Consider the following 27,987-nt stretch of genomic DNA (forward strand, 5'->3'; position numbering starts at 1 on the left):
ACTGAAATAACACATGTGGCTGGTGGCTACCATGTTGGACAGTGCAGATATTGAAGTTTGATTTTTAAGAAGAAGAGGGACGAACACTGGACAGACAACTCACAGCTCCTGCCACAGTACAGCATGAGGCCTCCCAAGGCACTAGTCACACAGATCAAGCCCCACAGCCAAATGGAAATATAAATAATAGATGGAGGTCACATTGACTGTTTCACATTGTACTTAGACATGCTGATTAAAACCTGAGTTACAAGTGTGCCATGGAACATAATCTCTCCCTCTGGTGTTTTGGAACAATCACACACAAGTGTTTATATCCACATACAGGCCCTGTATACAATGGGGGAAACAGAATGGAAGAAGGTTGGATGGCTCACCTTGAGTGGGTCCTTCACAGGATGTCACCATCTTGGATGTGATGTTTTCTGTTTTCAGTGGCATAGAACTAGATAAAAGGTGGCAGTGCAGAGGATGGAAGTGGTATTGCTCGGTGGGAAAGGGAAGGCATTTTAGGTTTGAGACATATTACAGTACTGCCTTGTAGTATAGAAAAGCCCTCCCTCCTGATGCTCTTGCTGGTGCTGAGTGGAAAGATTCCCTTTCAACTCAACATGTGTGAAGCACATGAACTGAAGCGCCCTTCCTGCTTAGCATGGCAGGGGCTGGGCCGGACCAGGCCGGGGTGGACCAGGTCTTGCTCTGATCAACCACGTGGTCTCAGGCAAGTTGCTTCACCTTTATTGCTGAGCTTCAGTGTCCTCACCTGAAACGGGGAGCGGAATACTGACTTCTTAGTAGGGGTCTGGTAAACACCGGGCCCCTTTTTCCTTCTCCTCTACCCTGCACATCTTTTCCTCTTTCTAACTGCCTCTGCATTTGGAAGGGGTCAAGACTCGTTCCATAGCTTTTTGGGGGATTAAAAAAATGATTAGAAGCAGATGGTGAGAAGAAAATAGAAAGTACGGAGCAAATAAGAAATGTGAGAAGAGAAGAGGGCAATTGGTAAGGCAGCTCTTGGAGCTGGCATGTTCTTTCTCCCTGGACCAGAGCAAGCCAGAGCCTCAGTCATCTTCACGGGCTGATTGACAGGGACTCCTCACTTTAGTGTGCACATGAAGCACCTGGGACCTTGTTCAATGCAGATCCTGATACAGCAGGTCTGAGGTGAATTTCTAGCAAGCTCCCTGGTGACACTGGTGCTGCTGGTCCATAGACCACAAAGCAAGGAGCTGGAAGACATAGATACCAAAAGTGATAGGGGAAGAGGGACAAAGACCACCAGCTGGCAGTTGATGCAGGTATCAGAAGGGAGTGGGCCTCAGAGGGGCCAGATGCCTCTCTCCTCACACTGACCGTGAGAGCAGGTGCTCCTCATCCACAATGTGGGGCCAGGCTTGAGTCAGCAGCACTGACTTTATGTGACCTTGTGCAGCTCTCCAGCCCACGCTGATGTGTGTTAATGGAGGGGGTGCCCCTTATAGGAGGGTGGTATGGGCTACAATTTCTTCTGCATTCTCTGCCTATTGCTTAAAGGACAGTGTTGTCAGCAGTCAACTGACTGAGCATGACTTTTCAGCAGTTTTTTAAAACTTCACTGCAGTGTTTTTGGACACAGCTATGTCAGAAATCTATTTCCCCTTCCCAGAGACCAGGAAGCTCTTGAAGTACAAGCTCTTATTAAGCAGAAAATTTTAAAGTGGTTTTCCTTCTTCTTTTCTTGGGTCTACTTTCTTGGGGCAAACAGAATACAAGAAGCCGGCTTAGAAATTGCATGGGTCCTTCCTGCATTTTGTGAGAAAATGGTGGCCTCCTATATTTCTTCTCCGACAGGTTACTGTGGGCCACCAGCTTCCTTGGTGACTTCTGTTTTGCAGATGGGAAATTTGTTGATTGTAGTGAGTATGCTGTGCGTGGCAGAAAGGATTCTGTCACCTACAGAGAGCTACGGAAGCTGCCAGGCTGAGGAAACCCACCCCTTTGAAGCAGCCATCCATAGGTAGCCTGGGGGTCTTTTCACAAGACAGCCCTAGCCCCACTTCATGGGAGCTGGAACAATGGTGGGTCCAATGGTGGATGAATAGTTTATTCACATACATCCCAGGAGATTTGTGTGAAGAGGGTGACAGAGAGTTGCTTCTTTTCAAAAAATATATTAAGGGCTATATAAATAAAAAGAAGAAATTAAGTTGTAACAATAACAATGATAGCTATCTTTTATTGAGCATTTACTATGTGCTACATGTTTTACATGTACATGAAGTCCTTATAAAGAATACAATTACGTATGGTAATTAATATATGGGATTATATATAGAAAATTGTATCAGAATTGTATCTACATATATAAAAATAAAATAAAATCTCATTTTATCATTGAGGGATCTGAGATTTAGAGCATTTATTTAAGATCTCACAGCTGGTAAGCAGCCAAGTCTTGGGTTTGAATCCCAACCAGCAACCAGCTAGTTCTATGACGTTGAACGCAAAAGATGATGGCTTTTCTCATTATTATTACCTAGGTAGTCTGAGAAAGAGAAAACTCCGTTCTGGATGGCCCGTTTCTGGGAGGATTGGTGCTAGGTTTCTCCTGTTCTTGGGAGAGGTTGCACTTTTCAGCCGCTCCTGTGCACGTGTCGGTGTTCTGTGGTGGGAGGAAAGCTCAGTGTGGGTCAGTGAGTCCAGGGCAGGCAGGAGTCCTGGGGACTGGAGGTTCTCTGTGCTTGTGTTTGATCTTCCCTGCCTGTCTGTGGCCTCTGCAGTTTAAACAATGACTGTAACTTAACCCTCTTCTGAAGAGCTTGAAGTCTGGTCTATGCGTACAGCCCACCAGCGTGTGTCGAGTACCTGTTGGGTACATAGCTCTGTGTCTGGTGGAGGGGAAACAAAGATGAAAAAGACCGGACCCTGTCCTCCAACAGCTCAGGTTATTTCACACCTGCACTTGGGGCACTGTCTTACTTGGCCTAGTCCCACACTTGCCCCTCCCACCCTTTGCTTCTCTATTTTCAATTTGCTTCTGTTTCTACACACATCAGTGATACAGTGTCCTATGTACAGGTGTGCCTGGGACAGTCCTGGTTTATACCTGTTGTCCCAGCATGATCATTAATAGTTCTCTACTTCACTCTCAAGTATTCCGATTTGGATGGCACCCTATTTATTGAGTGCTCATTGTATGCCAGACACTGTGCTGGGCCCCGGGTAGATGGAGACTAGTAAGCCATATCCGTTGCCTCCCAGGAGCTGGTCTGCTGGGAGCATCCATTCTGAATGCCATGACTTGGCAAGTCAAGCATTCCCATGCCTTCCAGACTCCTTGCTTTGGCTCTATCTGTGTGAAATGTACTCTGTTTCCAGAGCCAGCTGCCAGGCTTTTTCCCCGGGGCTGACTTTCCACCACCCTGATCTGCGAATCCTCTCTGCTAACACTCCTCTCACCCTTCTCCACAGGGTGGGCTGCGGGCCTTCTGGTCCTGAGCTCCCTCACGTCTGAGCTTAGTACCTTCTTTCCGCCTGTATTTGTGTTACTTGGATATTTGCGTTTATCTTCTATACTGGAGCATAGGTTATTTTAAAGCAGGGAGCTTACGGCTTTCAACACTGTCACCCTGGAAATAGGACCCCCAAAACACTTTATTTATCAAATAAATGATGGAGTAGGTTCCAGCGTTGTTTCTTCCTTGCTGTCCATTTTGAAGGATGAGGAAAGAGTTAACTGAAAGGAGAGATTTTTTTTCCCTCTTGTAATAAATCAAACTTTTCTGAATCTGGAAAAGTGATGGATGAGACTGTGTGAGCGCATGTACGCGCGCGCACGCACACACACACACACACACCCACCCCATAACCATTTTGAGGTCATTTAATAAGGAATTGCTTTCTGGATAATCTCGCTCCTTGGGTATAAATCTAATGTGGTGAAAGGGCAGGGGTCAGATATTTACCCCACAGGGTTGGTGTGAGGATAAAATGAGGCATTGCTTGTAAAGTGCTAAGCTCAGCCCACTGAAAAATATGCAAATGCATTGGAAGAGTCCTCTGTAAATCCGTTGAGCTGGAATTTCCAGGCAGGTGTCCTTGTTGCCTCTTGTTAGCCTTTTGTGAGTTAATTCTTTGTTTAATAACAAAGACCTGCCAGATGGTAATTTTGGAGGCTCAGATACACTCTGTTGCACGTGCCTGACCAGGTTACTTAAAATATGTCAGAAAGAATGAGGGAATGACTCAAACAATTTCAGGAAATGGTTCAAGGCCATGTAACCTTTAAGGAAAACCACACGGAGCCATTACCTTGTGTTGAAAGGCAGCTCCCTGGCTCCCTGGGAGGCCTGGTGGCGAGCAGTGAGACACTTGATTTGGGTGAAGGGGGGCCCCAAGGCAGTGGTGCCTTCCTTCCTTCTGCCCAGAATGGAGGTGTTGTCCCTACAGTGGAAACTCAAGAGCAGCACTGTCTGATAGAAATATAATGTGGCCACATCTGTAATTGTAAATTTCCTTTTTTAAAAATTATACTTTAAGGTCTAGGGTACATGTGCATAACATGCAGGTTTGTTACATAGGTATACATGTGCCATGTTGGTGTGCTGCAGCCATCAATTCATCATTTACATTAGGTATTTCTCCTAATGCTATCCCTCCCCCAGCCCCTACTCCCCGACAGGCCCTGGTGTGTGATGTTCCCTGCCCTGTGTCCAAGTGATCTCATTGTTCAGGTCCCACCTGTAAGTGAGAACATGTGGTGTTTGGTTTTCTGTCCTTGTGATAGTTTGCTAAGAATGATGGTTTCCAGCTTCATCCATGTCCCTCCAAAGGACATAAACTCATCCTTTTTTATGGCTGCGTAGTATTCCATGGTGTATATGTGCCACATTTTCTTAATCCAGTCTATCATTGATGGACATTTGGGTTGGTTCCAAGTCTTTGCTATTGTGAATAGTGCCACAATAAACATACGTGTGCATGAGTCTTTATAGTAGCATGATTTATAGTCCTTTGGGTATATACCCAGTAATGGGATTGCTGGGTCAAATGGTAATTCTAGTTCTAGATCCTTGAGGAATCACCACACTGTCTTCCACAATGGTTGAACTAGTTTACAGTCCCACCAACAGTGTAAAAGCATTCCTATTTCTCCATATCCTCTCCAGCATCTGTTGTTTCCTGACTTTTTAATGATTGTCATTCTAACTAGCATGAGATGGTATCTCATTGTGGTTTTGATTTGCATTTCTCTGATGACCAGTGATGATGAGCATTTTTTTTTTCTAGTAGCCACGTTGAAAAAGTTAAACAGGTAAACCTAATTTCAGTAACATATATCGGTTTGCTAGAGCTGCCGTAATGAAGACTACAGACTTGTGGTTTATATGAACAGAAATGTATTTGCCCACAGTTCTGGAAGTTGGAAGTCCAGGATCAGGTGTCCATAGGTTTGGTTTCTTCTGAGGCCTCTCTTCTTGGCTTGTAGACGACTGCCTTTTCCCGTGTCCCCACGTGGTCTTTCCTCTGTAACCAAATCTCTGGGGTTTCTGTGAGTACACATTTCCTCCTGTCCTAAGGACTCCAGTCAGATTGGATTAGGGCACACCTTGAGAGCCTCATTTTAATTTAATCAACCCCTTTAAAAGGCGCAGCCTCCAAATAATGGCCCCATTCTGAGGTACTGGGAATTAGGACTTTAACACAGGAATTTTGGGGGAACACAGTTCAGCCCATAAGAATGTATGTTGTTTAGTCTAATATAGCCAAAATGTTATTATTTCAACATAAAATCAATAAAATGTTAATGAAATATTTGCCTTCTTTTCTGTACTAGGGCTTTGAAATCTGATGTGAATATTAGCCCCATTTTATGTTCTCATTAGGTGCATGTGGGTAGTGGTGACCATATCAGACAGTGCAGGTCTAGTGTCAAACCTCCTAATCTCTTGGGAGACCTTGGGATTGTCATAAGGAGGCCTGAGTGAATTCATAAAACATATGCAGTTCCTGAATCAACTAATAAGTAAAAGTATACCTTTTATCACCTGAGGTTCTGGTAAATATTTTGGTATTATAAAGGTTGCTTTCATACTTAGAAAAGTTAAGGAGCATGGTTCTGACTTTCCTAAACTGGGGTTTCTAGAGCCCAAGCTCCGTTAACATGGTGATGGCAGCCTGCAAAATCTTTCCAGCATTTCAGAAAGCCTGGTGGGATCACAGGGGTTGCCATCTAGCTGCTGACATAGTCCGCATCATTGCTTTCAGCTAGCGTTTTAGTACAGTTTTCTGGTGACCTTGTGCTGATCAAACTTTCCAGGTGGTTTTTTATGACACTGTAAGAATTACTGGGGTCATGCCTGGAGAGATGGCCCACAGTTCACCCAAAGGCTCGAGTACAAGCCTTCCAGGGACTCATCTGTCAGCCCTGTTATTATTCTCAGGGCTTTGGAGGGTACAGAGGTAGATGAAGTAAGCAAGCACTATTGTGCTTCCTGTGTTGAAGTCAGGGAATAAGAATTTCCTGTGTGCCACAAATAATGCTCCCTACCTGTACAGAATGCCTGGGAAATGCAACACTGGCCATCCTTCAGCTTCTCTGCCTACAGCTGTTCTGCTGGAGGGTCTCTTCCTATTCTCAGAGCAGAGAGCCACAAATGGGGCACTGGGGGCCATGACAGGCATCCTTTAGCTCTGGCCTTCTGGTTGTGGGTGGACTCTGCCGTGTCTGGCAGCCCATCCAGCGTTGGATGGCATCAGCAACCTGAAAACCCTTTCTTATGCTGTGCCAGAGTCTACCTCCATGTAATCACACGCTCCCCTCCTATTTCTGCCCCTGAGCACCTATAGACATCTGTCTGTCTGTCCTGCATCCCCACTGCCTACTTCCTCCAGACTCAGCACTTTGAGTTCCTTTGGGTTTCTATGTCATTTTGGAACTTATTCCATTATTGAATTATCCATATTCTTTGGTTTTATGCCTTTATTCCTCTTTAGTTGACCTTTTAGACACTTTTCTAACCATGCCCCCTCCCCCGCTGCCCCAAAACGTCAGGGAAAATAAAGAAGAAGAAATTCAAACCCTTATTTTGCTCCTCTTCAGCAACAGTGGTAGCATGGAAGTTCAGTGGTTGTTTTCATTCCTTCCTGGTAGCCAGTTTCCTCAAATTGGTCAGTATAATCCTGCCTCTTGGAGTGATAGCTGGCTAGATTCTTCTGCCACTTTGGCAGTTATATATTGGTCTGGATTTAAAAGTGATGTTTATTCCATAGCTCTCCTGAATCTGACATTTGTTCTTCTTTCATCCTATACTTCCCTGGGCATGATACCCTTCTTTCCATCAGCTGTGTTAGAGAAATGTTACCATGTGGCAGATGTATCCTTACTTGTTTAATTAATGAGCCAAACAGTCCAGAAACTTAGGTTACAACCAAGGTAGTCTGGCAAGAAATATACATGAATTCAAAGAGGTTTGGGATAATTTTATTAATGATAAAGCCATAAAGAACTCCAAAATATTTTAAGATGCTTGGCATCAGGAACTGTCTCATTTGTCTCCATATCCCCAGCACCACGCAGAGTAATTGACATTGACTAATTGCCCAATAAATGTTCACTGAATGTTGGAGAAGCTGGAGTATTTCCAAAATGAACATATGCTCAAGATATTCTACTAGAAGTTTACAATGTTATCTTTTTACATTTAGATTAGTGATCCATTTTGAGTTAGTTTTGTGTATTGTCCAGGATAGTTTCAAACAGTTGTGAAAAACAATTTGGTTTGATGGTTATCATGAGTAGACTAATATCTGTCAGATCATATAACCCGATAGTCAGCTGGAAACAGTTGGTCACATGAGATTGCCTATCTACATTTTAAATTTGGCTTCAGAGGGAGCAGCCAGCAACTCCGCTCAACCCCCTAAATTTGGGATTGTCCTAATGAAATCTTGGACTGAAGCAGTGCATTTTTAACCAGCCCTCCTCAGGAGATTTGGTTCGTCTGGCACTCAGCCCACACTTTGCTTAACTCTGAGCAAAGGCGTCCGTGGGTGGAGAATCCCACTTCCCCATTCTGGATGCACTAGCACTTTTTCTACTCATCCCCAGTTGTGGAATGTTTAAATTCTTTCTGATTTTCTCCTGTCACTACCATGCTACAGTGAGCATTTTGGGGTACCTAACTATCAATTCTGGAGGACAGATTCCAGCTGTGGCTTTGCTGGGTCAATGTTACAGCCATTTATGCCCCCTCAGATGTTGGGTTGGTCCTGGGTGCTGCCCTGTTACTCCATCACACCCATCTGAAGTCCGGGCTGGTAGGCAGCAGACACTGGGTGTGGCTCGGTTTCTCATATCTTTTTTTTTCAGTCCCTGGTGTTTTTGTCATCCTGCATGGCAGCGGCAATGCTCCAGCTGATCATTTTTATGGGACAGTCCTTCCTTGGTGAGACCCAGATCCCTGTTTAAATCACTTGACAACATAAAGAATATTGTTCTTCATACCACCATTTGCCAAAGCATTTTTTCAAAGGATAGTAACGACTTTTATGTCAAAAAAACAAAACAAAATTCTGAGTTCAAATTAATTTTGGAACATAATTGCGTTTAATGCAGGCTTTTTGTTGCAGGACTTCATGGAGCTTTAGAAGCCCAGGCACACAAGGAGGATGCACTGTTTGGCATTTCCCAAATGTACATGACCACAGAACACTTTTTTTCTCCTGATGTTTAGGAAATGGTGCTATGATATAGATTAGTTTTCTGTGAATAATTTGACTTTATGCCTTCATATGCCTTTTCTCTCTACTCATGTAGAAATTCTTCTTTAGCTTCACATTTTAATAATGGAAGAACTTAGTGATGTTTCATATCTAGAGATTTTTCTCTAGGTCCTTCTCATCGATAAGACATGTTTCAAGATATGGCAAGCCCTAGTTCTGATCTCTGGGGTCCTCACCATTTATAGACTTCCATTAATCCTGTGGTGACTTAATTGTTTTTGTTATATTTTTAGTGGCCTCCTACACTATGGAAGACTTTCTGAAAGCCCATATCTCATGCTAAATTTAGCTGGTTTTTTAACAGCCTTGATTGATTGCTGGTCTTAATGGAAGAAAATGTGATCCTTTCTCTTCCTCCCTTGTTATTAAATTATTACTAATCCGTGACCAGAGGAAGCAGCCACTGCATACGTGGGTGTATTTTTAAAAGTTGTGACACATCATCAAGATGGATATACTTGCCCCTTTAATTCAACAGGCACCTGTTGAATGCCTGTGCGTGCAAACATCATGCTGGGCTGGGCCCTGGGGCTTACCCCTTGGAGCTCAGAGCAGAACTCCCAGCCAGGCTCGTCTACCACTGCAGCCACAACCATCCCTACCTGGAGAAAGGGGCTAAAAGAAGCCTATGGGAGTAACAGACATTCTGAAACACCAACCCTCAGGAGAGGAGTAGAAATGGGAGTTGGAATTCAAAGCATAGGTGAGGTTAAAGGGTTTGAACAAAGTCAGCCTGATCTCGGGCTTCTGAAGTCCTGTATAGTGTAACTGCCAAACTGAGGGCCTGTGGCTCTCTGATAGTGAGGGAGGACCCAACTGGAGTATGACTTCCACCTCTGCATGGCCAGCCTGGTGACGTGAAGCACATGTCTTACATCAGGTTCCCAGTTTCCTCTTCTGTAAAATGGAGGCAGCATGGGATTGTAATGAGGATTAATGGAGATCATTTACCTGAAATGCCCCAGCGGGTGCTTAGCACATACTTGATGCTTCTTGTGGGTCCATTACTTTCCCTTACCTATTTTTTTAGGGAATGTGGAGTGTTACCTTGGCTTCTGGTTAAAAGCTAGGTTGGCAAATGCAAGCACACATGCCTCCTATAGTGTTGTCCTGGGCTGGGGTAGTGTTAGGGGGCAGGCAAATAACTGATCACTCTGTGTTCTGAAGATAAGCAATGGGTAAGAAGACAAGGCTGCGGAGGTCAAAGATACAGAAAGATAATTGCCATATATGCTATGCAGCCAATGCCCCTACATCGTGTGATTGTAGAGTGGTTCTTACACTAGGGGGCATAAAATCACCTGAAGGGCTTGTTTAAACAGATCGGGGGGGCGGGGGCATAGAATCACCTGAAGGGCTTGTTTAAATAGATCATGGGTGGTGGGTATAGCATTTCAGGTGGGGAAGATGAGAAGTTCTGGAGGTGGATGGTGGTGATGGTTGCAGAATAACAAAAATGTACTTAATAGCATAGAACTGGACACTTGAAAATGGTGAAAGTGATACATCTTATATTGCTCTCCCCACCCCATCACAAACAGATTGTTAGGCTTACTCCTTGGAGATTCTGAGTGTGTACCTCTGAGGTGAACGTTAAGAATCTGCATTTGTAACATACCCAGGTGATGCTGCTGGTCTAGGGACCACAGTGTGGAACCCTTGCTGAGTGGGTTGGGAGTGACATTGGGAACTGTTTAGCCAGAAATACTGGGGACCCTTAAGTGGTAATGGAATTGGTTATATCTTTTAGTATGATAGTTCTTATAGATGATAAAGACCTCAGAAAAATGTCACGATGTCCATGCCCAAAGAGCTTCCTCCATGAGCACATGCCCTGAGGGCAGTGACCCTGGCTCCTATTGTCTCTATCTCTCTGTATCTATTTTAATAACTTCTAATCTTGAAATAGTTTAAGACTCATAAGAAGTTATAACTCATAGGAAGTTCTAACTCATAAAAAGTCAAAAATAGTACAGTAGTCCCCCCTTATCCATTGGCAATATATTCTAAGACCCCTAGTAGATGCCTGAAACTGTGGGTAGTCCTGAACCCTTTATCTGCTGTTTTTTCAATCTGATAACTGAGACAGCTACTAAGGGACTAATGGGTAGTAGTGTGAACAGCGTAAATATGCTGGACAAAGGTGTGATTCCCATCCTGGGCAGTATGGCATGAGATTTCATCACACTACTCAGAAAAGCGTGCAATTTAAAACTTGTGAGGATGAGGGGAACTACTCTATAGAAAGATTCAGGTACCCTTTACCCAGCTTTTCCCAATGATAACATCTTACATATATATAGTACATTATCAAAAGTAGGAAACTGTTATTGGTTTAATACTATACATTCGTTTAAAAGAGTGCTCAGCTCAAGACTAGGAATCTGTTTTTCAACTACCATTAGCCCCACTTTGGCAAAGCCAGGTGGGATAAGTACTGGGGCTCCTATGGTGGGTGTGCTGCAGTCTTCAGCAGAGCTTGGCTACAGAGGAGAAAGATCTAAACTGGACCGATTTCATATGGTCGTCGCCTGTGGCTTGTGGCTGATCATCTTGTTCTTTGGAATTGACTGTCTCATGAAATAGTGAGTTTCTTGTCACCAGAGAGATTTAAGCAAGAGCCATGGAATCCCAGTCCACAGCACTGAGAGGGAACTTGGACCGTGTGTTCCCTGAGTGTCTTATTCCTTAAAAATCCTGTGATTCTATCAATTGTTTTGTTAGAGTTTGTGGCTGACATTGATTACACTGTGAGTCAAGTGACATTCCATGTTGATGTAGTTGCCAAAATGCTCGCCTTACTGGGCTCTGCTCTCATTAGTTTGAGAGAGGAGCTGGGCCACAGAAAAGGGGCTGGAGTCTGCTAGATTAATGAAGATTTGGGATGTATAGTCTGTTTTCACACTGCTGATAAAGACATACCCGAGATTGGGTGAATTATAAAGAACGAGGTTTAACGAACTCACAGTTCCACATGACTGGGGAAGCCTCGCAATCATAGCAGAAACCAAAAGGCATGTCTTACATGGATGGCGGCAGGCAAAGAGAGATAACTTGTGCAGGGGAACTCCTCTTTATAAAACCATCAGATCTCATGAGGCTTACTCACAATCATGAGAACAGCATGGGAAAGACCAATCCCCATGATTCAACTACCTCCCATTGGGTCCCTCCCATGACAGTGAGAATTGTGGTAGCTACAATTCAAGATGAGATTTGGGTGGGGACACAGCCAAACCATATCATTCCACCCCGGCCCCTTCCAAATATCATCTCCTCACATTCCAAAACCAATTATGCCTTCCCAACAGTCCCCCAAAGTCTTAACTCATTTCAGCATTAACTCAAAAGTCCACAGTCTAAAGTCTCATATGGGACAAGGTAAGTCCCTTCCACCTATGAGCCTTTAAAGTTAAAAGCAAGTTAGTTACTTCCCAGACACAATGGGGGTACAGGCATTAGGTAAATATATCCATTCCAAATGGGAAAAATTGGTCAAAACTGAGGGCTAAATGCCCCATGCAAGTCCAGAACCCAGCAAGGAAGTCAAATCTTACAGGTCCGAAATGATCTCCTTTTACTTCATGTCTCGCATCTGGGTCATGCTGATGCAAAAGATAGGCTCCCATGGATTTGGGCAGCTCTGCCCCTGTGGCTTTGCAGGGTATAGCACCCCACCTGGCTGCTTTCGCTGGCTGGCATTGAGTGTCTGTGGCTTTTCCAGGTTCACAGTGCAAGCTGTTGGTGAATCTACCATTCTGGGGTCTGGAGGATGGGGGCCACCTTCTCACAGCTCCACTAAGCAGTGCCCCAGAAAGGATTCTGTATGGAGGTTCTGACCCCAGATTTCCCTTCCATACTGTCCTAGCAGAGGTTCTCCATTGGGGCCCCTGTGAGGGCCCCACCCCTGCAGCAAATTTCTGCCTGGGCATCCAGGCATTTCCATGCATCCTCTGAAATCTAGGCAGAGGTTCTCAAATCTTAATTATTGATTTTGTGCAAGCTGCCAAGGCTTGGGGCTTATACTGTCTGAAGCAACAGCCCAAGCTGTACCTTGGTCCCTTTTAGCCATGACTGGAGTGGCTGGGACACAGGGCATCAAGTCCCTAGGCTGCACAGAGCAGGGGGACCCTGGGCTTGGCCCATGAAACTTTTTTTTCCTCCTGGGCCTTTGGGCCTGCGATGAAGAGGCCTGTCATGAAGACCTCTGACATCCCCTGGAGACATTTTCCCCATTGTTATGGCGATTAACATGTGGCTCCTCAGTACTTATGCAAATTTTTGCAGCCAGCTTGAATTTCTCCTCAGAAAATGGGTTTTTCTTTTCTATTGCATTGTCAGGCCACAACTTTTCCAAACTTTAATATTATGTTTTTCTTTTAAAACTGAATGAATTTAACAGCACCCAAGTCATCTCTTGAATGCTTTGCTGCTTAGAAATTTCTTCCACCAGATACCCTAAGTCATCTCCCTCAAGTTTAAAGTTCCACAAACCTCTAGAGCAGGGGTAAAATGCCTCCAGTCTCTTTGCTAAAACAACAAGAATCACATTTACTCAATTCCCAACAAATTCCTCATCTCCCTCTGAGACCACCTCAGCCTAGATTTCATTGTCCATATCATTATCAGCATTTTGGTCAAAGCTGTTCAACAAGTCTCTAGAAAGTTCCAAACTTTCTCACATTTTCCTGTCTTCTTCTGAGCCCTCCAAACTGTTCCAACCTCTGCCTGTTAGCCAATTTCAAAGTCACGTCCACATTTTCAGATATCTTTATAGTAATACCCCACTCCTGGTACCAGTTTACTGTATTAGTCAGTTTTCACACTGCTGATAAAGACAGCAATACCCCACTCCTGGTACCAATTCACTGTATTAGTCCATTTTTACACTGCTGATGAAGACACTGAGACTGGGTAAATTATAAAGAAAAAGAGATTTAATGGACTCACAGTTCCATGTGGCTGGGGAGGCCTCACAATCATGGTAGAAAACAAAAGGCACGTCTTACATGGATGGCAGCAGGCAAGAGAGAGAACTTGTGCAGGGGAACTCCTCATTATAAAACTATTAGATCTCATGAGACTTACTCACTGTCATGAGGACAGGACAGGAAAGACCTGTCTCCATGATTCAGTTACCTTCCACTGGGTCCCTCCCATGATAGTGAGAATTGTGGAAGCTACAATTCAAGATGAGATTTGGGTGGGGACACAGCCAAACCGTATCATGGGGTTAGAGTTGAGGGAAGGAGAGAACATTCCAGGGATAGGAAATAGCACATGCAAAGGTCCTGTGGCATGGCCTTTATATGTAAAGGAGATATTGATAAACCTTGGTATGAAAGACTATAGGTTTCTGGGTGCAAAGTAATGGTTGAACATGAAGCTGAATTAGACTTGGCCACCAGCTTACTTTGCTGTTGGCAGAATGTTGGTACAGATTGAGCATCCTTAATCTGAAAATCTGAAATCTGAAATGCCCCAAAATCTGAAACTTTTTGAGTGCTGACATGACACCACAAGTGGAAATTCTACACCTTACCTCATGTGATGAGTCACAGTCAAAACTTTATTTCATGCCCAAAATTATTTCAAATATTGTATAAAATTACCTTTATAGGCTATGTGTAGAAGGTGTGTGTAAACATAAATGAATATCAAGTTTAGCTTTGAGTCCCGTCCTCAAAATATCTCTTTATTATATGGAGATATTTCAAAATCTGAAAAAATCTAAAATCTGAAAGACTGCTGGTCCCTCACATTTCAATTAAGGGATATGCAACGTGTACTTCTGCAGCTGCTTTGAGAATGCATATCATTGAATAATGTTAGTGGGAGGTTTTAAACTATTTGAAGATCACACAACTGTGAGAGCCCAGCTCCCCTGAAATAGGTAGGGTTGGTTAGTGATTTTTGCCACACACCAAAGCAGCTGCCTTGGTCCCTCAGAGCCCCGGCATTTCTGCCCTGGGTTTGGCCACCCCTGACCTTGGCTGACTTCTCATGGATGCAGCAAAGACCCAGTAGGATGCACCTCTCAAGTGGTTGGCAGCTTTTGCTGGACAGCTTTAGAGTCCTGTGGGTTATTCTGGTTGTTGCTATTCTTAAATATTGAGTGTCCAAAAGATTCATGAACTGTATCTCAGCTGGGTGGGACCCTTTGGGAGAGAAGTGGGGGAATAATGCAGTCATTAATTGCAAAGAGGAGTTTGGGGACCAGGTTGTCTTATAGGTTTATTTTGAACAACAGGTAGGCTTGATATTGCTGGAAGTGGATAGATTTGGGTTGCCTCTGTCTAGCAGGTGGCTTCCTTTTCCAGTGTGTTGCCCACTGGTCTCATCTATCAGACTCACTTGAGAGTATTTCATTATTCATCTAATAAAGGAGTATGTGGGATTCCCAGAGGAGGAGGATCTACTTCTGTACTTGACCTGGGTGAGGACCACTGGGAACATTTGCACCTTTCACTATGGCAAGCTTTGACATGTGAGAGTTTCCAGAAATACAGAAATTCTTATTTTAATCCTTTTTCTTTTTAACTGCAGAAAGAAAATAATATTGGGATAGAATAACTGCAGGGAGTAGAGAGATGAGAAAACATTAGAAAAAATAGTACAGAAGTAGAGCTGGATGAGAATCCAAGTTATGAGAACCTACTGATGAGGGACATACAGAAATAAAAAGCCCAAATTCAGGGTTCTAAATCAGGGCTCACATGAGGCTGTTTGTATTGCATGGTAGAAATATATCCAGGAACAGTGGGCCTTTTATAAATTAAGCCTGCCATTCTCCAATTGCTTAAGACACTGAGGCCCATCAGGCCAGAAGCATATGATCCACTTTTTCTGAGAAGGAACTTTCACTTTAGGAGGGGTAATTTAGAAGAGAAGAACAGGCCCAGTGGATAGTCCCTTATGGGAGCCATCTCAGCAGAGGCCCTTTTGTGGGGCAGGAGGGATTGCATAGCAATACTGCATGCCCAGAGTTGTTGTTCCCAGGCTAGGGTCCAACTCAGGGCAGGGAGGTCTACTGGAGGCAGCATATCACACACTGGTTGTTCAAGAGATGGAGAGAGAGAGTGCAAAATCTGAGCTGTGCTTATGGGAAACTCAGAGTCTCACAAAACTACACCTATGCTGCCCATGGTTTATGTTTAATAAATGAAATGATGATTAAGATAAGACAACTGGACAAAAAGGCTGGGCCTTCTTGGGTGGGTATTGAGTGGGAAGTGATTCAAGTGGCCAGACACGCCGTTTGGACATTAGCTGGAAGTGGGGCTGGACACGATGAACTAGAGCCCACTTGTGGTCCCATCATTCAGGCCTGTGGCTTTCATTTGAGACCAGTGGTTCTTAAACTTTTGCAGGTATCAGAATCACCTGGAGGACTTGCTGAAGCACAAATTGCTTGGCCTCACCTCAGCGTTTCTGATTCAGTGGGTCTGGGGCTGGGGCTAGGAGTGCATTTCTAAGCACTTCCTGGAGATACTGATGCTGCTGGTCCTGGGACCACACTCTGAGATATAGTAATCTAGACCACAAAGGCGGTCTGGATCCTGGGGAGGGAATCTGCTTTCTGCTTTCCTAGGCACTAGGAAGGCAAGGAGATACTTGGGGCTGGAAGGTGGCAGGGGAGCATGGAAGGGAGGAGTCCTTGTCCGTCATGTCTCACCATCTGAGGAGCTGTCATCCTTTATTCATCCTGCCCTTCTGCTTGCTCTCAGTCTCAGAAATTCCAAAAGACAGCTTATGACCCTGCATTTTTGGTTAAAGAAAGAAGGGAACTGAACTGTCTGCTCTATGAATTCTGGGCTACTGAGGATCATGGGGATTTTGTAAATTATTTTGGTAGCCTGTTAAGTTTTGTCTCGGTGTTTCAGCAGAATCCAAGACATGTGACATGGACCATTAACATTGAGCTGCCACCTCCTGGATCCTGCCCTGTAAACATGCCCGGGGGTCTCTGAGGATGGATGTGTGTCCTTCACACACCAAGTGTGTTAGAGACAACAGAAAGCATTGTTTTTTTCCTGTGTTCTGGTGAAAGTCTTTTCTTTCTTTCCCTTGTGTTTCTTCGAGGGAGCTTGAGTGGCAGGATTATTATTAAGAGTACTTTTTAAGTTCCCAACAATTAGATAAGAAATGAACAGAATGGGAGTTCACATTTTACCCTCAAGAAAATGACCTTAGGAAGGCCTTACTGTGGGGTGGTTAAGAGCATGGCCTGGATTTGGAATGCCTGGATTGGGAATCCTTGTTTTGTCACTTCATCACTGTGTGATCCTAAGCCAGTGATGTGACCTCCCTGCACTTCAGTTTCCTCACCTATAAAGTTGGGATAATACTAGAACATATTTAGTAGGATTGCTGTAAGGACCAAATAAGATAATACATCTCATGCAATTAGAAATGGACCTGTCACTTACAGAAAGAAGGCAGTACATTTTAGTTCTTACTGTAAGACTGAGACATCCAAAGACGTCTCATACTGTAAAGTGTGATATTTGTGTATATACTTTTTAAGGAATACAATCCTTAGTTTTCCTACCTACTCCAGGTTATGTTTTGTAGATGCTAACAGTAGTGTACATTCTAGAGAAAATCAGCTGGAGGGAGGAAAATGGTATAGTTCTAAAATTCTTTAAGCCTCATTTAATTTTTTACTTGTTACTGCTTTCATCATCACCTCTCGCTCTAATTTTCCAATAAGCCTGAAAAGCATAATGGAGTCATAAATCATGTCTGTAAAATGACGATGTATACGACTTTGATAAGATCTCACATGTGATGTTAATAACAATACCTTACATACCTGGCCTCACACTTCACATAAACTGTCCCATTTAATCCCTGCAGTGGTCTCATTAGCTTCTGTTAGTCCCATTTTACAGTTTGTACAGTGGAGACTTCAGAGAAGTAACTGGCCCAGGCTCCACAGGCGGTTAGTGACAGAGCTGGGATTTTTTTGTGGAGGGGCAGGGGAGACTTTTCTGGTAAAGACCAGAAAACCTGCTAGACAAATTCTAAAAGAACCATAATACTCAGAACTGGGATTTTAACTTCATCTGCTCCTTCAGGGACCACCTTCTTCCCAGTGTGTTTAAACACCTGCCTGGCTTTTCACTTTGGGCTCTCATTCAGATTTATGATTCTGTTTATTGAGAGTGGATGTCCCAGTTACTCTAGCTCGGTAACAAACAACTCCAAAAGTTGGGGCTGTGAAATAATCATTTTACTTTGCTCATGGATTCTGTGGGTTATTAATACTCAGTGTTCCATGACATCCGGGGCCTCAGCAGGGGAGATTCAACCACAGGAGCTAGAGTCACCTGGGGTGTCTTTGCCCACATGTCCCACAGGTGCATGGGTGGGACAGGGACCTCAGATGGGCTGTCAGCCAGAATACCTACATGTGGCCTCTCAGTGTGGTCTTTCTGCCTGGGCTGACTTGGGTTTCCTCAGAGCATGGCAACCCGATTCCTAGTGAGATTTCTGAGAATGCGGTGAAGGTGCCTGGCACTTCTGTGATCTAGCAATAGCTTCAAGGAAGGAAATATATTTTTACATTGAAAGAAGAGAATATGAGCCATGTGTGCCAGGTACGGGGAGCCACCTGTGAAGATTCTGAGTAGAGGCTTAGGTCAGTGTGGACACAGTGGCGGGAGTGGACAAGGACAAGGGATGCTGGGTCATGCATTCACCCCACAAATATTCCATCTGTCTCTGAGCTAGGCAGAATGAGCAGGGCACCAATTTAGTGGCTCTCCTGGATAATCACTTCACATGGGAAGCCTAGGACTCCATATTATGTTCTCATCCCATTGAAAATTTGACCCTTTAAAGATTTATTTATTTTTAGCTCAGGCATTTAAAGTCCCATATACTATCTAAAAAGGGAAAAGTTCATCCCAGTCAATGTCCTGTCTTGCTTATGTTTAAGTCGGATGGGAAGAAAAAAATCCACACCAGGAGAAGATTGGTTGTAAAAGTTTATTTTACATTTATGTGAAGTTTATTTTTGGTCCTGATATTCTTCATAGGGTAGATATTTCTTTTAAGACTGTTAATAGTGTATTTCCTTTTTATTTGCCACTCCCCACCAAAATAAACCCTCTTTTATTTTTGAATCAGCTTCATATCTTCAGGACGTCCAACTTTAAATAATGGTTGGAGACACTCCAGGTTAAGTAGAGAGTAAAATCCTATTGCTTTCTGACCTTTGGGTTAGGATCAAGTGTGGTGTAATAAAATATCAGTCCCAAGAGTCACCTTTGCTGATTTTTTTCCTATTATTCTTTCCTGTTATTCCATATTCATGCAGGTCTTGCAGCCAAGGATTGTTACATTAAGATCCAATCTGAAATTAAAACTTATGGTTTTAACCAATAAGCTATAAAGCTGTTGAACTCCCACTGGGATGTGGTTACCTTTTCCTAAACTTCCTGAGTTGTCTCCTTTTAGCCCCACAGTTGATTTCTTATTGAGCCTTTGGAAAGTTCCTTGCCGTTTCACAGCCATTTCCCGTCAGAGTGGGGATATTGACTATGCAAACCACTTAAGGTCACAGGCGCTGCAGCTGTGTTCCTTCTTTGCAGAAGGGGGGTTTCTTTGGGTGGGGCTGTGCTCAGCCTTTCCGGGTGGTGAAAGTCTGAGGTCACACTGAGAGAGCAGGTCCATATCGGGACTGGGGCTCCAGCAGGATCAGAACAACTTCACCCAGACTTCTGAAGCTGGAACTCATTCTCAGAACCTTCCAGAAGACCCTGCCCTGGAATTGCTTTCAAGGGTCTTTTTCATCTGTGTACAGAATATATTTCCTTGGAGGTAGCTTTGCTGAAGGACCCTTGAGCCAAGGATAATAGGGTGGGAGCAGCTATACACAGTTGCATTTCAGTGTTTGATGATAAAATGATGTCCGTTGGTGAGCATCTTGGTGGTGAGGAAGTTTACACGACCACAGATGCTTCTCACCCCAAGGTACCTCTGCCCTGTGCTGCTGGTGCCACTCACCCTAGGGCATTCCTGCTTGGCAGTAGCAGATTCTAGATTGTCCTGTTTGCTGGTTTGGGGGCTGCAGAGTGCTGCAAGGAGGAGGAGTCCTAGATCACCGGTTGACCTTCAGCGGGCGTTTAACAGCATATTCCACCAGGCGCTCACCTACTAGTGTTTTGTTCAGGCTGCAGTATAACTTTGCCTTTCTCTGCTGTCTCCTATTTAAGGGTAAATAAAGGTAGTGAGAGTCACAGAAATAACATCAATGATGGCAACTAGTGTTTACTGAGTGCTGACTATACTCAGGCACCATTCTAACCTCTTTACCCAAGTTGTCTCTGCTAGTCCTCACCACAGCCCTGTGAAGTGTATGCTGTTATACACCCACGAAGAAACTGAGGCTACGAAAGGAAAGCAGCTCTGCCCAAGGTGTTATAAGCAGAGAGCTCTGAGACAGGACCCATGCCCAGTTTGTGTTGACTGGGGACTCAATACTCAATGCTCTTACTCTTTGGCTGTTTTGTTGAGTGCCCAGGTCATCCTGGTCGAAGGGAGACAGTGACCCGGGTGAAAAAGGATGGCTACAGATGCATGGCTGCGTGGCTATGCATCATCCACCCTGAAGTATCTGCTTGCCAAAAATGGGGCTACCTGCAAAATGCTTTGAGCACTGTGGAAACAAGTCATTACAACTCAAAACATTTATTATCCTGATAATAGGTCAAGGTTTTCATAATTGAATTTTAGGGCGCTAATTTTAGACTTTCTGAAAATCAGTCTCAAGAAACAAAACCTGGAGTCAAGTAAAAGGATGCTTTTGGAACTGATGATTCTCAGAAGAAGCCATGAAGGGCTCGGCCGTACCCCCGGGAAAGCTCACTGGCCAGCAGCCTGGAGCCAGTGGAGCTTCAGGTGGCTTTAATTCTTCCCTGGATGCTGCTGGTCTCCAGGGACACAGGGGTAAACAGGTCACCATCCTTGTCCTCAAGGGCCTCATCCTCCAGGGAGGACATAGCTGGTAATGACAAGATGTGAGCCAGTGCCTTCTCGCAGCTGGGTACACAGGGCTAGGGGAGCTGAGAGGAGAAAAGGATGAATTTGGCCTTGACCTGGAGCAGCCTTTTAATAGAAACACTCATAACTTTCCTGCAGATGCACTTCCTGTGAATGAGGAGTCTTGATATATTTTTTTCTTTAATAAGAGAAAACCAGGCTTTTGATGAATAATTTATATGTCAATGTTGGGATCTTCATTTTGTTATGAAGGATTTCAGTTACAACAGTGTGAGGTGGGTGGTCGGGAAACATGCCCCCTGGGCTCACTTTTTGCTTAGAAGAGTCCTGATGGAGAGGTTGAGGTGGGAAGAGAGTGAGGGGGAAGACTCCATGGAGCATGACAGGCGTGCTATGCCTGCCTCAGCCAAGCATGGAGGTCCTGACCATAATTTGTTTTTGAGACAGGATCTGGCTTATCGCCCAGGCTGGAATGCAGTGGTGCAATCTCGGCTCACTGCAGCCTCCGCCTGCCAGGCTCAAGCCATCCTCCCTTAGCCTCCCGAGTACCTGGAACTACAGGTGCGCACCACCGTGTCTGCCTAATTTTTTGCATTTTTTGTAGAGACAGGGGTTTTGCCATGTTGCTCAGGCTGGTCTCGAACTCAAGTACTCCACCTAGCTCGGCCTCCCAAAGTGCTGGGGTTACAGGCATGAGCCACCACACTCCACCTCCAACCACAATTCTTTTTTTTTTTTTTTTTTTTTTTTTTTTTTTTTGAGACGGAGTCTCACGCTGTTGCCCAGGCTGGAGTGCAGTGGCGCGATCTCGGCTCACTGCAAGCTCCGCCTCCCGGGTTCCCGCCATTCTCCTGCCTCAGCCTCCTGAGTAGCTGGGACTACAGGCGCCCGCCACCGCGCCCGGCTAATTTTTTGTATTTTTAGTAGAGACGGGGTTTCACAGTGGTCTCGATCTCCTGACCTTGTGATCCGCCCGCCTCGGCCTCCCAAAGTGCTGGGATTACAGGCTTGAGCCACCGCGCCCGGCCCCCAACCACAATTCTTGTTTTAAAAAATGAAAATAGAGGCCGGGTGCGGTGGCTCACGCTTGTAATCCCAGCATTTTGGGAGGCCGAGACAGGCGGATCACGAGGTCAAGAGATCGAGACCATCCTGGCAAACACGGTGAAACCCCGTCTCTACTAAAAATACAAAAAAAAAAATTAGCCGGGCGTGGTGGCGGACGCCTGTAGTCCCAGCTTCTGGGGAGGCTGAGGCAGGAGAATGGCGTGAACCCGGGAGGCGGAGCTTGCAGTGAGCTGAGATCGCGCCACTGCACTTCAGTCTGGGCGACAGAGCGAGACTCCGTCTCAAAAAAAAAAAAAAAAAAAAAAAGAAAATAGAGTGAAACAGAAATGGTAGAATCAAGTCATCTTGCTCATTCAGAGCCACGTGCAGCTAGGACACCATGACCCCTTCCCCTCAGGACCCATTCTAGGGGTCGTCCAGTCCTTGGGCTCTGTTCCTCTGATGTGGTGCAGGTGGTCAGCGGGGCTGGGAACAACAGAAAGATGAGGGCCACATCCACAAAAGTAATTTGCTTCCTGTGGTACAGCCGTGACACCACCCTGTGGATGAATGGGGATTCCCATGTTTGCTAGTTATATATGGCTGAACCCTTCAGCCTTTCTGCCCCACTTCCAGTTTCTTCCTTGGGTGGGAATGCCTTGAGCCTCAGTTAATTGCTTGAGTTTTCTTGAGTATAAAAGGAATCCTGGCTGGGCATTGAGTGAATACAATCATAAAACCCAAATGATGGTCTTGACGTCATCTGAGCCGAGAGTGGTGTTGGCACCTTCATAGCTAACATCAAACGGATCTCCAAGCCCAAACACTAACAGTGGAACCAGCTATTGCTGCTTCCGGTGTATCATCCAAACGGGTTTTCCCAGTCATCTTCTGATGCACTTCTAACATACCCTTAAAAGGCATAAAGAAGTGGCATAGATGATGGCTGGAGAGATTAAGTTCTTTCTGGTGGCTTCTTTAATTTTGGAATAACCAGCCTTCCTTCAGCCCCCCTACATGCATTAGAAACTTCTCCTGGACTGTTTTTGTTCTGTTTTTAATTAGGTTGTGGTACAAGAGGAGCAATTAATAAAACCTTCCATTTCCACATCTACTGTGAAACTCCGTGACTTCTTCCCATGTGATGATGGCTAAGTGCGCAGAACATGTGAAATTTAAGTAGATTTGTGGAAACAGAAACACGTTTTTATTTAGTTGTGAGCGTCACTTGGAGTATAAATAGAGCCCTTTATGATTCGTGTGTTGGTCTTTCTTCCTGGAGGGCTTCAGTATTATCTCGTGCTGTCATCTTTATGTTGTATTGGAAAAATCTGAGATTCTTTTTCCCTTGGTCATTATTTGCTTTTTTAAAAATAATGTAGTTTTAAAGAATTCTTGTTATTTAATCTCAAGCCCAAACATGGTTTCTAGTGAGGAAATGATACTTAAAAAAGTTTGATAATTTTAGTTCCAGAAAGAATTGTTTTCGGGGGTGGGAGGCTGCAGTTGAGAGGTACAAGAAATGTTCAGTGAGGGGAAGACCTCTACTGTGGTTCCCTTTGCTCGTTGAAAACTTGTGTTTCTGTTGAAAGAAAGGTTTGATGTTGGAAGTTTTAAGTGTACTGCGTGATGTTGCTAAAGTTTAGTTCATTGCTGGAAAGTTTTGGATGAGCTAATTTCATAAGGATTTATGTGCCTTATGGGCCAGTGTGGGGTAAGGGATAGAAAAACTTACCTCCTTTGGAAGGGTCTTCGTCCCTAGAGGGGTATGGAATGACCCCTGCTTTTTGGTGGGAAACGTAAAGGCCAGTCAGCTTTTGGATGAATTTTCAAGGAAGACAGCAGCTGTCCATCTTCAGTCTTGACTTGCCACTCTCTTAAGGAGTTCCTTCCTTTCACCCACCTTTTGCTCCCCATGGCTTGGCCATGCCACAGCGGTCCCTCGGCTTCAACAGTCTTGCTTACTTACATCTACTAACTGGGCAAGAGAGACCATTTTCCCATTGTGCCTGGCTCACCACTCTGATTTGGATTAGATGGGATCAGGAATTTTTCTGGGAATCCTTTTGGCCCTAAACAAAATAATGATGAGAGAAATCTGCCTCCCATAAGTCATAATCTCAGCAGGCTCCTGGCAAGTCCCTAACTATTTCTGTGTCCAGGTCCCCAAGAGGGCTACAGGGAAAACTTCATCATGGTGGGAGGGAAGAAAGAAGGTAAAGTCCTAAGATGTTTGCTTCCTATTCCTTGTAAGGTTTAGCCATGTATAGTCATGTGCCAGTCACCTAGGGCTGAGAAAGGGGAGCAAGCAGAGAGGGAGAGGAGGAAGAAGCCAAATGAGATGGTTTGTAATTGATTAGTGGAAGTTAAATCATGTTAAGGATAGGAGGCTTGTCCCCTCCATCATGATTTAGTATCTCATCCTTCCCAAGAGAAATTTTGAGAACCTGTCCTCTGGTATCTGGGAAATGGCCTCCCCAGCAGTGTGCATAGCCCCAGGGAAGCCCTCTTATCAGCTCATCCTTCTCTTGACTTCTCTCCTGATGGTCACATGGTGCCACCACTCTTTCAAGCCAAGTCAAATTGCATGTAGCAGAAAACTCAAATAAGTGTATACAGTAGAGGTTTATTGTTCTTACACAGAAGTAATTCAGCATTGGTATGGTGGCTCCATGGACATCAAGGATCAAGGATCCTTTTCTCTTTCTGTTTCACCATCCTCAGAACATGGTTTCCAGTTTCAAAGTTACCTCATGGCCTAGTGTGGCTGTTGGAGCTCCAGCCATCACATCCAAATTCCAGCTAGGAAAAAGAAGGAAGAGAGAAGATTACAAAAGAAAATTGTCTCCCAGCTAACTTGTCTTTATTTATGGAGTTTTCCTGGAAGCCTCACATTATGGTTTCTGCTTGTATCTTCTTGACCACCTCTTCTCCAGGGGAGACTAGAAAATGTCTTTTAGGTAGGCATATTGTAGAGTGGAATAAAATTGAGTTTGGTTAAAAGGGAACAGTAGAGAATAGATATTGGTTAGGCATATAGTCTCTGCCATGGTCTAGTATATATGAAGAACCTCATGTGTGAACCTTAATATATTCTGTCAAATATTCTGTTTATAATATCTAATCCTCCTCTCAGATTCTAGGCCATTTGGAAGCCAGGAGCTTATCCTCTCCTCTTTGTATCAACCCAGAGGCCCACATGTTGAGGTTATAGCCCATCTTTGTTCAATTGATTCAGATTCAGCCCTTGCCTCTCATATCCCTCACCATGGATATGCAGTTATAAATGATTTCTTGTTAAGCATTTTTAAAAGGTTAACTTCTTCCCAGAGAGATTTTACATAACTATCTGTTTAATGTGTTGTTAATGACAAAGAGTCTAAGAGTTATCAATAACATTGGAAAAGTAATTCTCAGCCTGAAAATTAGCAGTATGGTACATATGAAGTACATACCATGTACTTCCTGATTCCAGGTATTAGGAAAACAAGACAGAAGGGTTTCACCACTAGTCAGTGTCAGTAGATTGTTGGGGAGAAATCTGTATGAAAAATGCCACTTTTCACTCTTTTTTTCAAGTTTGAACTGACAATGTGGAAAGATGGGAGATGTCTGAGAAAACTTGTGTCAGTACTTCATGTTCGTAAAAGGACAGGGAATCCTTCTGAAAATCTAGTTATGTAAATTTATGTTCCACCACAAGAGAAAAATCAGTGGATGGCTGGAAGGAGGGGCTTTCCCTTTTACTCTGGAAGGGAAGGAAACTCTGACAGCCGGACTTCTCAGTCAGAAAGTGTCTTTGGTGAGCCTTACCATGTGACTGGCTGATTCACTTTGTCCACTAAGTCTCGGGAGAGGTGATGTAACCAGGGACTGCAACTTCTAGGGAGAGGGGAAAAATCACTGTTGGCCCCACCCTCTGGCACTGGAAGCTTAACAGGGCTTTGGCCCACAGCAGATGGAAGTTTGAGCTGCGTTCTGTAATTCTTTTTTAAATGTTCGCTAGAGCATCCATTGTTCTTCCTCATTTTCTCTTCTCCTCTTCCCTCCTTTTCTTCTTTATTACCTTTTCTGTTTTTTTATCCTGGATGGTCATTCTAAATCAACTCAGGTCTGACCTTTGGAAATACATACAATATTAAGGAATCCTAGGGGCTCCCTGTCGTATTTCTGTTTTTGAATTTGATTAACATGAACTAAGAGGTTGAGTGGAAAGAACTTGGACTTTGGTGTCCAAAAGACATGGGTATGAATTCTGACTCTACCATTACTGGCTCTGTGACTCTGGACGAGTTGCTTTACTTCTTTTACTCTCTAGAATCTCACCTGGAACCCGAGGTTAATTCCTACTTCAAAGCATTGTTAGGAAGATTGAACAAAATAATGTATGACGGAAAACTCAGAGAGAGGGATGAAGAGCAGAGTGTGCTGGGCTACATAGTCTAAGCCAAGAAGTTTGTATTTTATTTACAGTGCTCTGGGAAGCAGGGAAGTGACCTGATATTGTGGATATTTTCAAAAAATCACTCTGGACCTGTGGAGAGTGAATGGAGGACAGGAGTTGGAGTGGAAGCAGCCCAGCTAAGAGGCAAGAACAGTGGACAAGATGGCTGGACTAGTGTGGTCACTAGAGGGAACAGAGAGAAGCAATGAGTCTTAAGAACTTTTGGAGGTAAAGACAGTAGAAATAGCTGAAGTCTTTTTTTTCTTTCTTTTTTTTTTTTTTTTTTTTTGATACGGAGTCTCACTCTGTCGCCCAGGCTGGAGTGCAGTGGCCAGATCTCAGCTCACTGCAAGCTCCGCCTCCCGGGTTTACGTCATTCTCCTGCCTCAGCCTCCCGAGTAGCTGGGACTACAGGCGCCCACCACCTCGCCGGGCTAGTTTTTTGTATTTTTTAGTAGAGACGGGATTTCACCAGGTTAGCCAGGATGGTCTCGATCTCCTGACCTCATGATCCGCCCATCTCGGCCTCCCAAAGTGCTGGGATTACAGGCTTGAGCCACCACGCCAGGCAGAAATAGCTGAAGTCTTAGATGTGAAAAAGGGAGGGAAAGAGAACACTCAAACATGGATCTTAGGTTGGGGTTTGAGTGTATAATTGGTGAGGCCTGTTTGACAGTGTAGCCCAGGACTGTGCATGGGGATGCACAAGATGTTAGCTGGCTACTGGATTCATGACTATCTGGAGGAAAGAGGGAATGCGTGTTCTTGGGCCATGTTGGATGCTGAATGCAGTGGGACAGACCCAGTTCTATTTCTTGCTTTGAAGGGATTGTGTTCCAATTATCTGCCCTGTTTAGATGGCAGCTTCAAGAATCAAGCTGGTCAGTTTTGAGCAAGGTCTGGAAAGCAAGACAATGTCTCGAAAGTGTCAGGACCCTTGATATTTACCTTGTTAACACCATAGATGACTTTGGTGCCCTCCCTGCAGCCGTCTGCTTTAATTGTCAGAACAAAGTAAGAGCGAACTCAGAGTGGGGCTTGGGTTGTGCTTTGGAACTGAGCAGCATTCTCAAAGCTGGGTGCTATAGTGGCATGACTATTACAGGTGGGGCCAGGACCCCACTTCCACAAAATTAAATTGGATACATCTGGTGGGAGGTGTTCACCTGGAAATCTGGGTCTTAAACCACTTTGAGAAACACTGTCCTGGAGGCAAGTGGCCCCTGTTCTGTTTTTTTTTCTTCCACTTTTTAAAAAGGAAATCAGTTTGGTGGCAAAATCTCCTCTTCTTGTCCATAATTCAGACTATGATGGCAATTAGAGGCAGGCAGCCTCCCCTCCAAGGAGAAAGAAACCCTCCACGTGTTTTATGAGTATATTCCTAATAATGACAATAGCAGCAAACAAACGCCACAGTGGTGATTTCATACTCATGAAATTATTGTCATGGAGTTAGAGCCTAGATAAAAGTCTTTGGCAAGTCTCTAAAGCATATTTCAAGAGAAAAAGAGAGGCCAGAATTTATAGAATCTAAAAATAGCAGTTGAAGTGCAGCTGTGTTTAGCTTGTCAGAGAACCTGTTGAGTCAAGATGGGCAGGGGATTTTATTTCTCCGGCCCTGAGGTCATTTGTCTTGTTTAAGAAGGGACAGCAAACATTTCCAAATAGGGATTGATTTTTAAGGGAGGAAGATGGCTGAATGTATATGGTATTTCTTGTTTTCT

At 44.3% G+C, this 27,987-nt stretch overlaps 1 protein-coding gene and 1 non-coding gene across 3 annotated transcripts in view; one reads left to right on the plus strand and one right to left on the minus strand.

The window, feature by feature from the left end:
* Window positions 1–27,987, plus strand: part of ITGA9 (integrin subunit alpha 9) — a 388,682-nt gene that overhangs the window by 111,524 nt on the left and 249,171 nt on the right. The window lies entirely within an intron of this gene.
* On the minus strand, window positions 17,747–17,809 carry LOC114676558 (U7 small nuclear RNA). The gene has a single exon (XR_003727614.1). It is a non-coding gene; the product is annotated as a U7 small nuclear RNA (small nuclear RNA).

The sequence above is a fragment of the Macaca mulatta genome, chromosome 2 (genome assembly GCF_049350105.2).
Source record: "Macaca mulatta isolate MMU2019108-1 chromosome 2, T2T-MMU8v2.0, whole genome shotgun sequence".
Lineage (NCBI taxonomy): Eukaryota > Metazoa > Chordata > Mammalia > Primates > Cercopithecidae > Macaca > Macaca mulatta.